The following is a 13,246-nucleotide window of genomic DNA, read 5'->3' as shown; positions in this document are numbered from 1 at the left end:
AAGCCAGTTCATTTATATGGTTCTCGTTGCTCCTGCTGCGATGCATGAATGTGCACCAGAAAAAAAGTTTCAAATGTTATGTTAAACAATATTTTTTCAGTTGGAAAACATTAAGGAGGCCAAGCTGCTTTTAGCTTTACAAAAGCTGGGAGGAAAGAGGGTATATAAACTACAGCATAAAGTAGGCAAGGAAGGTCAAGGTTTTGACTTCACTTCTCCACTACTCTCTTGGCAAAAAGATTCCGAACTAAAAAAGTATTTATGATATGCATTGTCCATGGTTATGTGTTCTTGGGCAGAAATGTAGTAAAATTGTGGAAAGAGCCGAAGTATTAGATTCATACCTTCAATCTCTGAACTTTAAAATACTCAAGCTTATGAGATTTAACAATCACTAATTTGCCAATCTTGGCAAAAAGCCAAACACAATGGCTATGCCCTATCCCTTTCATCTCTTTCCACGGCTCCAAAAGAGGTAAAAAGCAAATGAAATTAATATAAACCAACTGGACTATCCAGATGGCTGCAATATTAATCCTATCTTTGCTTAAAGAGAAAAAGCAACCCCACTTCCTTAAGTTTATTCTATCAACTTCAAATCCTTGTGGGTTCCCTTCTTAAAACTACTACTTATGATTCACACAAAACAGCACTTTATTATTATTTTCTAAAGTTATTTCAAATGTGCTTATATTAGCTCCTCAACAATAAAACCATCTCAGGAATGGAATTATATAGGATGATATCATTCCCACCCAGGTTATCAATGTAACCTAGCATAGAGCTGGGTCCACAATATTAATTCTACAGTTCTGCTGGTTAACTCACACATATGTATTTATGTATGTATGAATCTATCTATCTATCTATCTATCTATCTATCTATCTATCTATCTATCTATCTATATATATTGCAGATGAGGTGGGAAGAAGGAAAGAAACTTACTGGACCCTCTGACTTTTCTATAGGTGGCATCTAAGAGAAAGAAAATAGAATAGGAAAAAGATTACTTAATAGCTACAAAGTAGTACTTACAGTATTCTAAAGAGCCAGAGACTCTTCTTACAGCTGTCCGAGGAGCTAGTAGGGCAAACTGCTCCCTGAGCTGGGCCGATCTTTTGACATCCTTCTCAGAGAAACAATATTCTTTTTCAGTTATTACAAAGAACTGCTGTTGTGATAACTAGTTATTTGCTTGAGCAGTTCCATGTTACATACTCCTTTGCCACAAAACACCCTGTACACTAGTGGCTGGGATATTATTCATTTCCACTAGGCAGCTATCTCACTGTTGAAATTTATATCCAAAAGAATATTTAATTTTGGCTTATTTTTCTTATAAAATAGGGAACTGGTCTTATCATTTTTAAGTCCTCACCTCAGTGTGGTACTTCGAACTACTTCAAATTATTAGTATAATTAAATGCTTCATTTTATATGATAGACGAATTAATAAAAAAAGGTGGCATATGCTTTTTAAAAGCACCTCTGCATATGTTCCCTCATTTAATCGTTTTACTGCAATCTTCTTGAAATAAGTAGGGGCAGGTGCTCCAGATGAAAAAATTTAAGGATTATAAAATTTAGGTAGTTTTTCTAAAAATGAATCCTGGTAAAGCCCACACAAAGATACTGGTCTTAAGAGTTCCACTCTAGAACGCCTTTGATAATATTAAAGTAGCAAGAGTCAGTGTTCTATCCACAGACCCACCACCCTCAGTTAAAATGAGACACTGGTCATCAGGCACATAGTATAAATGGATTTTTTGGCTTCAAAAAAATAATGACCAGGTTACTGAGTCCAGTCTACAATCCAGATGTCTTTCTTAAAAAATTTTTTTAAATAATAATAACAGCAATTTTTCTGGCTGTATCCTGGCATTTGGCACTTTACAATAACAATATACAAAGGGAACAACAAGAGATTCTTAACCAGGCAATCTGCTCTGGAAAGAAGAATGCAGAGAAAGTGCCAACCTTCCTTACTGGGGAGACAATTTGATAGTGCACACTGGAAACACAAAATAAAAGATGGCAATCCAGCTCCCTGGGTCTGACTTGCCTTGAGTATTTCGCACAGTAAAGCAGTAACAGAGGTGGGTAAGAATGGTTCTTGTCCCTAGAATCTGACAATAATTGAAACTGGGATCATTAATAAATGAAAGAAAATGAATGAAGGCTTATCCACCTAGTTCAGGCCTGCTTTTCATAGTCAACACTGCACAAACACAACAAAGTGGTAGGGAGATCTTGGACTGATGGGCTGAAAAATGGGACAATCAGTACTGTGTTCATTAATAACACAGAAGGGGCTTTGGGTAGTCAGCATACTCAGAAGCAATACAAAAGGAAGTAGAGGGGTTCATGTATAATGGATGGGACCAAGGAAAGTGCAACTGAGTATTTTTTAAATCCAAGAGAAAGGGCCTTGTCCAGTCAACATTACCCAGCAAAGAGGCAAATGGGGCAGGCCAGGGGGAAGGGAGGAGGGAGAGAGCACAATCTTATCTAATATCTGGATATATGGATATCTAAGATTGTGAGCAATAGTCTGTAAAAAGGGGCCAAGGGCACACAAGGGGCAGAAAGGCAAGACTTCGTACATAAAGCATGACACCATGGCTACCTGTGATTTTACACACTGGTGCAATGCAGAAGGGGTGGGAGTATGGTCCACTGTTTGATGGACAAGTGCATGGAATATTCCAATGCTTATACTTTATTATGCCATGGGAAACTAAGAGTGGGGTGCAGTGCTTGCTTAACAAGATCAGTGAGGGAAAAAACCATTGATAACTGCCATTGTGCCTATTAACAGTCCCAGGAGAAGTTTTGAGTAGTTGGCAGCCCCTGCAGTAAAGCAAAGGGGATACTAAGGCATAATATCCCATTCTAACAGAAGGAGACATGTATAATTGCAAATATTCACATTAACAGTCCAAGGGGCCTTAGTGGGTCAGTACCCCGATGTATGCACGAGGAGGCAGGAGTCTTATCTAATGATCAGTGCCCTTGATAACTGTTATTAATGCATATTAATTGTCCAAGAGCTGAGATTATGAGCAGTTAGCACTTTTCAGCAGCAATCCAAAGGGTAGTAGAAGGAACATAGAGTCTTTTTCTACTACACAGGTCCACAAATAAAATTGTGACATTAATATTAAAAGAAAAGGGTTCATTCATAATTAATATCCCCCTGATGCAAGGGGAGTATGTGGAGATCAAGTCTTAGTCTAAAAGAAGAGGTGGACAATTGCATTAATGCATATTAAGTCCAAGAGAAGGGGCACTAAGTGATTATCATCCCCCTGCTCTAAAGCAAAGGTGGTACAGGAACATGCTTAGAGAATTGTGTTTGTGCACATGAACATTCCAAGTGAAAGAGTCTTGAGTAGTGGGCACTACCTGCTAAAAACGCTAAGAAAGTAGGCAGGATCCTTATCTAGTGCACAGACCAGGAGCAAATGTAATTGCGCATATTAACAGTCCAAAATAACAGGACTTTGGTTGATCAGGACACCCTGCTGTACTACAAAGGAAAGGTGATGGGGTATGACTTTAATCTACTGACAAAGACAAAAGAAAATTTCAATTATGTATGTTGATAGTCCACCAGAAGGGGCCTTGCAGGCAAGCATTATATCCCACAGTAATGCAAAAGAGGTGCAATGGTCCTAGAAGTGATACGGTTGTGGACAACTGCAATTATTCCCATTAACTGTTCAAATGTAAAGATCATAAGGAGTGGGCACCCACTATTGAAAAGAGGTGGGGCATCCTTGTCTAGGGCACAAGAACCCACATAAATGCAATTATGCATGTCAATAAGCCAGGAAAATGGGACTTAGGGGTCAGCAACCCTGGTATACTGCAAATGGAGGGTGAGAGGGTACGACCTTGTTTAATTAGGATGAACCATGTGGTGATTATATACATTAACGTCCAAGGGACACTGTTGTGGTCCATTAAAACCATGTACTTTGGACAAATATAAGAATCTTAAAGTAATAGGTACTCCTTCTTGAAAAGCAAAGGGAGTCCATGAGAAGGTGTCCTTAGCTAGTACACAAGAATACAGACAAGCCAAGAAAAGAGGCCTTAGTGATCAGCACCCCAGCTATACTGCAAAGGGGGTCTGAGAGTAGGACCGTATTCAAATAGGATAAGCCGTGTGCAGTTATGCACGTCAATTTCCAAGATGCATGGTTGTGGTCACCTACAATTGTGCACCTTGATTGTCCAAATGTAAGGGTCTTATGGAGTGAGCACTCCCTGCTGGTAGGAAAAGGAAGATTACAGGTAGGTAGGGTAGGGCAGAGGAGGCTTCCTTGTCTAGTACACAGAAACCCGGACAAATATAATCACACACATAACAGGCCAAGAAAATGGGCCTTGGTTATCAGCACCCCTGCTGTACTGCAAAAGGGGTCTGAGAGTAGGACCTTATTCAGATGAGATAGGTCGTGTGCAGTTACACACATTATTGTCTAAGGTGCATGGCTGTGGTCACTTACAATTGTGCACCTTGACTGTCCAAATGTAAGGTTCTTATGGAGCAGGCACTCCCTGCCAGAAGGAAAAGATTGGGGTTGGGGTGGGGCAGGGGAGGCTTCTATGTCTTATACACTGGAACCCAGACAAATATAATCACGTACGTTAACAGGCCAGGAAAAGGGGCCTTGGTTATCAGCACCCCTACTGTACTGCAAAAGGGGTCTGAGAGTAGGACCTTATTCAGATGGGATGGGCCATGTGCAGTTACACACATTTATGTCCAAGGTGCATGGTTGTGGTCACTTACAATTGTGCACCTTGATTGTCCAAATGTAAGGGTCTTATGGAGCAGGCACTCCCTGCCGGAAGGTAAAGGAAGATTGGGGGTGGAGTGTGGCAGGGGAGGTTTCCATGTCTATTACACAGGAACTGGAAGAAATATAATCACACACATAACAGGCCAGGAAAAGGGGCCCTGGTGATCAGCACCCCTGCTGTACTGCGAAAAGGATCTGAGAGTAGGACTTTATTCAGATGGGATGGGCCATGTGCAGTTACGCACATTAGTGTCCAAAGTGCGTGCCTGTGGTAACTTACAATTGTGCACCTTGATTGTCCAAATGTAAGGGTATATGGAGTGGACACTCCCTGCTGGAAGGGAAACGAAGATTGGAGGTGGGGTGTGGCAGGGGAGGCTTTCGTGTCTATTACACAGAAACCAGGACAAATATAATCACACATAACAGGCCAGGAAAAAGGGCCCTGGTGATTTAGCACCCCTGCTGTACTGCAAAAGGCATCTGAGAGTAGGACCTTATTCAGATGGGATGGGCCATGTGCAGTTATGCACATTAATGTCCAAGGTGCATGGCTGTAGTCACTTACAATTGTGCACCTTGATTGTCCAAATGTAATGGTCTTATGGAGACGGTACTCCCTGCTGGAAGGGAAAGGAAGACTGGGAGTGGGGGCGGAGGAGGGGAAAGGCTTCCTTGTCTAATACACAGGAACCCAGACAAATATAATCACCCACAAAACAGGCCAGGAAAAGGGGCCTTGGTGATCAGCACCCCTGCTGTACTGCAAGAGGTCTGAGAGTAGGACCTTATTCAGATGGAATGGGCAATGTGCAATTACGCACATTAATGTCCAAGGTGCGTGCCTGTGGTCACTTACAACTGTGCACCTTGATTGCCCAAATGTAAGCGTCTTATGAAAGGGGCACTCCCTGCCGGAAGGGAAAGGAAGATTGAGGGTGGGGTGTGGCAGGGGAGGCTTCCATGTCTAACACACAGGAACCCAGACAAATATAATCACATACGTAACAGGCCAGGAAAAGGGGCCCTGGTGATCAGCACCCCTGCTGCATTGCAAAAAGGGTCTGAGAGTAGGGCCTTATTCAGATGAAATGGGCCATGTACAGTTATGCACATTAATGTCCAACGTGCATGCCTGTGGTCACTTACAGTTGTGCACCTTGATTGTCCAAATGTAAGGGTCTTACGGAACAGGGACTCCCTGCCGGAGGGAAAGAAAGATTGGGGTGGGGGTGTGGCGGGGGAGGCTTCCACATCTAGTACACAGGAACCAAGACAAACATATTCGCACACATACCAGGCCAGGAAAGAGGGCCTTGGTGATCAGCATCCCTGCTGTACTGCAAAAGGGGTCTGAGAGTAGGATTTTATTCAGATAGGATGAGCTATGTGTAGTTATGCACATCCATGTCTAAGGTGCATGGTTGTGTTCACTTAACAATTACACATCTTGACTGTCCAAATTTGAGAGTCTTATGGAGTGGGCACTCCCTGCTGGAAGGGAAAGGTGAGACTGAGGTATGTGGGAGGACCCTCCTTTTCTAGTGCATAGGATCCCAGACAATTATAATCACACATAACATGGCACGAAAAGGGAACTTGGTTATCAGCACCCCTTCTGTAGTGCAAAAGGGGTTGGAGAGTAGGACCTTATTCACATGGAATGAGCAGTGTGCAATTACGCACATTAATGTCCAAGAGGCATGTTTGTGGTCACTTACAATTGTGCACCTAGACTCTCCAAATAAAAGGGTCTTATGGGGTGGGCACTTCCTGCTGGAAGGGAAAAGTGGTGATGAGGGGGGCACTTCCCTTCACTAGTGCATAGCAACCTGGACAAATACAGTCACACATATTGAGAGGCCAAGAAATGGGGCCTTAGGTGTCACCAACCATGCTGTCCTTCAAAAGGAAGGATCCTAATGTAATTGTCATTAGGCACATTAACAGTTTGAGAAAGAGGCCTTAAGTGAATAGTACCCCATGCAATAAAGCAAAGAGGGTGTGAAAGGTCAGAAACCCAAGTCTAATTGAAGGACCACTGACAACTGCAAATACATGCATCTACAGTCCGAAGAAGGACTTAATGTTGGTTAGCACTCTCTGCTTTGATAAGTACAGGAGTCCTGATAAAAGGCACAGCTGTGTACAAATGAAAATGTGTATATAACAACTAAGATTATGCATGCTAACTTTACTAGTCAAAGGGTCTTAAGTAGTAGGTACTTCCTGCTGGGATGTAAATAGAGTGGGTGGGGTCCTTGCATGGTAAAAAGGTACAGGAATAAATGTAAGTATGCACATTAACAGTCCAAGAGAATGAATTCAGGCTAGTTAGAAGCTCCTGCAGTAATGCAAATGGAGCAAGGAAGCGGGAATTCCACTCTAACATAGAGGCACATCAACTACTGTTAATTATGCGCATTTAAGCAGTATAGGAGAACTAGCTTAGCACTCCTGCTGCTATGCCAAGGAGGGATGAGGGGGATGGGATTCCAGGGCAACTGTTTTACTTTATTTTTCTTTCATGTTGGCCAGGCTGGTCTCAAACTCCTGGCCTTAAGGAATCCTTCCACCTCAGCCTCCCAAAGTGCTGGGATTACAGGTGTGAGCCACCACACCCGGCCTCAGGGCAATTTTGCACACTGGAAGTTCAAGAAAGACTTCAGGAAATCAGTACCCCCTGCTATGATACTGAGGAGTCAAGATATTAGCTTACTGCGAGGTACCACAGACAATTGAAAATATGCACATTAAGAGTCGTGGACAATTAGAAATATACACATTAAGAGTCCCAAGAGAAGGACTTTGGGTTGCCAGCATCCCTTTATATAATATAAAAGGGGTAGAACATTGGTTTAAAGGGAGAGATCACTAACATCGGAATTTTGCACATTCATAGTCCCAGGAAAAGGTAACATGGGTAATTAATACCCCTTGCTGTAAAACAAGGAGGGTACAATGGATGTGATCTGAAAGACATTGCTGTGATGAACTGCCATGGTTCACATTAACTATCCTAGTACAAAGGTCTTGAGTAGAGGTCATCCACTCCTGAGCACAAGGGAAGTAAGTGGGGTCTCTAGTGCACAGGAAGAGGGACAAATGCAAGTAGCACATTAACAGTACAAAAGAAAAGTCTTTGTGATTAGCACCCTCTACTGTAATGCTAAGAGGGTTAGGATCTTAATTTAATGGAAAAGACCATAATTGTAATTATGCGCATTAACAGTCCCAAGTACCCCCTGCTGTAAAACAAAAGGAATATGAGGGGATGAGACCCCAGACTAACAGCAGACAGGGAAATTGCATTTTGCACATCAATAATTTCTGGAGGAGGGGCATTAGGTAACCAGCACCCTCTTGATGTAAAGCAAAGATGATGCAGGGACCATGATATAAAAGACTCAGTTCTAATCACTTAGGATTGTGCACATAAACTGTCCTAGTACAGAGGTCTTAAGTAGTAAGGGTCCCCTGCTGGAATACAAAGGGAGTGGCAGGGTTAGTGCACAAGATCGTGGACAAACACAATTATGAACATCAATGCACAAGAAGAGTCCTTGGGTGATCAGCCCACATTGTAACATGCAAATAGGATACAGAGTCCCTTTCTAATGGACAGGACTTTGGACAATTTCAACTGTGCAAATTAACTGTCCAAGGGCTGTTATTGAATAATCTGCACTCGTTAGCAATATCCCACAGAAGGTGGGATGGGGTGGGAATCCATTTTTATTGCACAGAACCATGAATATATGCAATTATGCATATCAACTGTTTAAGAGAAGGGAACTTGGGTAGTCAGAACTCAGCAGCAATGGCAAAGGAGATATCCTAGACTAACGAGTGGGACCATAGGCATTTAGTGTTTTACATATTAATGCCAGGTGGTAGGCAGTTCACACTACCTATGAGCAATGATAAGGGCATACATATAAGTGAGTCTCTCTTGTTAGGCAGAACCATGAATAATTACTATTGTATCCATTAATATTCCAAGGGAAGGGGCTCTAAGAATGAGTCCCTCTGCTGTTACGCAAAGATGTTTGCAAAGGCCATACTGTAACTAACAGAACTATGGATAATTGGGATTTTACTCAATAATTTAAGAAACTCTTAAATCTCAGGTAGTCAGCACTGCCTCAAGGCAAATGCAAGGGCGACTGGTAGCCTTCAAGATTAATGGGTGAGACAATTAGCAATTACTACTTTGTTCTTTAATCGTCCAAGAACAGCAGGATTCTCCAGAAGCACAGCAAAAAGCGCAGTAGGGTGCCTTTGTTTAATACGCAAAGCTATGACAATTGGGACTGAGCATTTTAACTGTCCAACAAAAGACGGGTTGTCTGAGACCCCCTACTGAATGCAAATGGGGTTCAGAGTGCTGTCTAATCCAATGGGTAGGATTATTGGCAATTAGAATTTTACTCAATGCAAAGCGTTTTAGGTGGCCAACACAGTACACAATAAAAGGTCACTACTCAAAATTGGGACTGTGACTACAGAAGCAATGACAGAGAAATGGTTTCTCCTTTAAGGGCAGGGGATTGGGAAAATGATTAGTAACTCAAACTGTGGGCAATAATGCTCTGATAGAAGGCTCTCAATTGACATTCCCTAACTTCAACGTACTGAGTAAAGAAATTCCGTTCTGAGATCACCGACAAATGGGATTGTATGCATTAACTGAAAATGGTCAAGGAGTCAGTACTGAAGATCAGCGATGCCAAGGATAAACAGAATATCCCAGTATAATAGGATAAGCAATGGACAACTTATTTTGAGCACTGAATCAATGAAACTTAGAGTGACTTTCCAGAGAAGCTGGGCGGGACTGAGGAACTAGGACTGGGGCTAGGGCTGGGGGCTTAGGGGGCTGGAGCTGGGGCTGGGGTCGGGCTGGGGCTGGGGCAGGGGCAGGGGCTGGGGCAGGGCTGGGGTGGGGTGGGAGAAGGGCTGGGGCTAGACTAGGGGGGTTTGCTGGGAGCAGGGCTGGGGAGGAACTGGATGCTAGGCAGGCAGAATACAACAAAAAATTGAAATGTGGACATTAATACTCCCATATAAGTCTGAATAGAGGACACCAGACCACAGCAATTCAAGTTTCCTGCCTGATAAGTAGGTGATTAGTCAATTAGTGCAGCATCAAGGATGGGAACAAAGCAAGGCCTGGACCTGTGTAAACCTTCAAACACTCTTTTTTACATTAGATCATGAAGTTAAATTTTTAACTGTTTCTGTGCTACAGACTCTTCAAAATCCAAAGGAAAGTAGTTAAGTCAATTTCAAAGACAATAATCAGCACATTTTTTAAAAATTAGAAATGATTTGACTTTGACTATCTACTGCCAAAAGGTTAAGGAATTTGTAAAGAGAAACTAAAAACTTTAAGGAATTTTAAGGAACTCAAAATAAAAACTCATTAAATGTAATTAAAATGAATTCTACAAATAAAGCCTCTTAATACATTTCTGTAACAGTCACTTAAGACTTAAATTCAAACACTAGCAAACCACAAAATCAGACTGTATGACTGACATCCAAAAGATAAATATAAATCAAAATCCGACCCCAGCATAAGCCAAGGGGTAGGTGTTCCTCTTGAGGAAGGCAGGAATTCCTCTTCTGCCACCTGTTGGCCAACGATCATCTGTAATCCATTCTGGTCCTTGACACGGGTCACCACCATGTCCACACCAAGCAGGCCTGGAGCACTGCGCATGGCCGCAGTGCAGTGCAGGGCAGACCAGAGGGGGTGGGGCGGTGGGGGGTAGGGAGTTGGGGGAGTGGGGGGGGTGGGGGGGGGTGAGCGGAAGTATACTTAGCCTTAGGTGCGGCACCAATACAGAGGGATGAGGTGAGGTTCAGACCACACAGCCAGATATCCAGCACTGCAAGAGGCAGCACTGGACAGGAGGTGACAAATCAGAGGGGACAGAGGTGGAAAGGCCAAATGTCCTTGAAAAGACCTTGAAAACACCTGGTGTACCGCCCACTGGGAGACATACACGTGGCCCCTCCACTTCTTTCTTTTACTGGCTAAAGACAGCTGCGAAGTGCTATGCTAATTCACCCAAGTCCTCGCTGAGTAGCTGGACAGTGTGTCATCAGTCTAATTCCATCTTCTGCTCTAATTGGCTGTGATCAATTCCACCCCCATTTCTAATTGGTTGGGTTATGCGACAATCCAGCACTGTCCATCCCACTTTCTCTCCCGCTCTGCATGGCACTAGGCGGCAAAACCCGCCATCTTTAACAATGCGGCAAGCCCGCCAAGATTGCACCGAGCAAAAGCCCGCCATGATGTCCACGTGACAAAAGCCATGATATACACATGACAACGCCTGCCATATTGTCCCTGCGGCAAAACCCAACACGAAAAGCACACAGCAAAGACAAAGAGGCCCGCCATGTTTTACACTGCGGCAAGACCTTCAGCCGCCATCTTTTCCTGTGTGACCGCACATGTCCACCACCATGCTAACCACTTAACAAAGCCTCGCCCATCATGATGTGGCCTTCCCGCCACTTGAACACTGCGACAGAACTGGATCCGCCATTTTGGACAACCTAACAAAGCACAGCCCGCCATGCTGAGCAATGCCGCAATGTCAAAATCGCCATTTTAAGCCTTGCACCTTAGTCTTTTCTAACCTTTCATTCTCAAGGAGTGCCTTGTACTGACGAAAGACGATTCTATCTTACTGCCTCCCGATACAACAATCACGCAAAGCTCGTAACAAGCCCCAAATCAACTCATTCAGATAGGTTTAGCTCATGCAATGCACATGACTTCCTCTGCCTGACCTATCATCCATCTTGCCTCCCTAGTTTAAACTTAGCACAAACGACTAGCCCTAAGCTGAGTTATGCGGCAAGTCTAAAATGGCGGCCACTTTTCCTCCACGCCCTTAGCTTAACTGCAGAGTCATTCCCTGCCAAAGCCATAGGTACACTCACACACCACCAAATGATCAGCAGCAAAAAAAGTGTAGATATTCCAGAGAGTGCAACAACCCACAAAACCAATATTTTTTCATCCATAAAAGGCACCGACGGGCGATGGAAAAAAAAAATCAAAGCAGGTATCCGCGGCCCCGATGGGCCAGAAAAACAAAAATTAAAGCAGGTATCCGAGGCCCCGATGGGCAAGGAAAAATAAAAAATAAAAGCAGGTATCCGAAGCCCCGATGGGCCAAAAAAAGAAAATTTTTAAAAAGCAGGTATCCGTCACCCCGATGGGCCAGAGTGTTGGGGGGTCAGAGGGGAAGGGAATCAGCAGGTATCCGATGCCCCGATGGGCTAAGGAAAAAAAAAAAAATAAAAAGCAGGTATCCGCGGCCCCGATGGGCGAATAAAAAGGAATTAAAAGGTAGGTATCCACAGCCCCGTTGGGCAAAGAAAAAATAATAAAACCAGGTATCCGCAGCCCCGATGGGCAAAATATAGAAAAGAAAGTGGAAGAGTGGAAAACTGATCCACAAAATCAAAGATGTCAACCAAAAATGATTCCAAAAAAAATTCCTTAAAAATTAAAAATTGCCTCAAAATATTCCAAATACTTTTTTAAAAAAAAATATGGAGGACGTGTCAAGAAAACACTAGGAGAAAGTATAGAATTTTAAAAAATATTTTATGGAATTTAGGTGATTTTTTTAAAGAAATACGCCATAAGGGGTGTTGGGGGACTAGAAAATGTTCTAGAAAGAACCCCAAGTGCAGAGAGATCTTCAGTCAGGAAGCTTCCAGCCCCGAGAGAGGAAGAAATATGGCTGCAGCAGCGAATTGCAGCGCTTTAAGAACTGAGGGGGGGCTGAGGGCGGAGAGAGCATAAGAGGCGTGGCCTAGAAGATTGAAAGCCCGACATCTTTGTGATTTGGTTGGTTCAAAATTTACCCAGTAACGACAAAAAAGGGAAATTTCAAGAAAGCAAAGATATACCAGAAAGAACATTAACTGGAAGTAGACTTCATTTCTAGACCAGGAGTCACAACTTCAATGGGTTTTCCAGTTCTCATCTATAACATGGGGACATTGAGTAAATCAAGCAATAATTAATGCTAAAATCCTCCATGAACTACATAATAAATGTGAAGATGTTAATTCAGTTAGGTTTTGAGATTGGGGGAAGGGATAGGGAGAGCTCTGATGTGTTGATAAAGTATCCAAATGTATCATTCAAACCAGAATTTGTAACTCCTCCACCAAACTTTTGAACCAAAGAAGCTAGAAAGGAGTAATACATTGAGGTTAGTACCATCTTCAAGGGACTTCCCATTCTGTTATCCAATGTAATAGATAATGGAATATGTATTACATAGATAATAATAAACGATTATTCCTGTTTTATACATTATAATAGGGTTCTATAGAGGTTACATCATGTGCCTGAGGTCACACACCATGATTCAGAGTCAATGTATTTTTTACT

The 13,246-nt window shown here is 42.9% G+C and overlaps 1 long non-coding RNA gene across 4 annotated transcripts in view; it reads right to left on the bottom strand.

Moving 5' to 3' along the window:
• The window catches only part of LOC104662097, a 33,363-nt gene extending 20,784 nt beyond the window's left edge, over window positions 1-12,579 (bottom strand). For all 4 annotated transcript variants that reach the window (XR_004058423.1, XR_004058425.1, XR_004058424.1 and 1 more), the window contains exon 1: window positions 1,037-12,579. This is a non-coding gene — a long non-coding RNA (uncharacterized LOC104662097). The remainder of the gene's footprint in view (window positions 1-1,036) is intronic.
• Between the last annotated feature and the right edge of the window lie 667 nt (window positions 12,580-13,246).

Source organism: Rhinopithecus roxellana, chromosome 7, assembly GCF_007565055.1.
Source record: "Rhinopithecus roxellana isolate Shanxi Qingling chromosome 7, ASM756505v1, whole genome shotgun sequence".
In the NCBI taxonomy this organism is placed as follows: domain Eukaryota; kingdom Metazoa; phylum Chordata; class Mammalia; order Primates; family Cercopithecidae; genus Rhinopithecus; species Rhinopithecus roxellana.
Note: the sequence above shows the minus strand (reverse complement) of the source record. Positions and strands in the feature narration are given on the sequence as shown.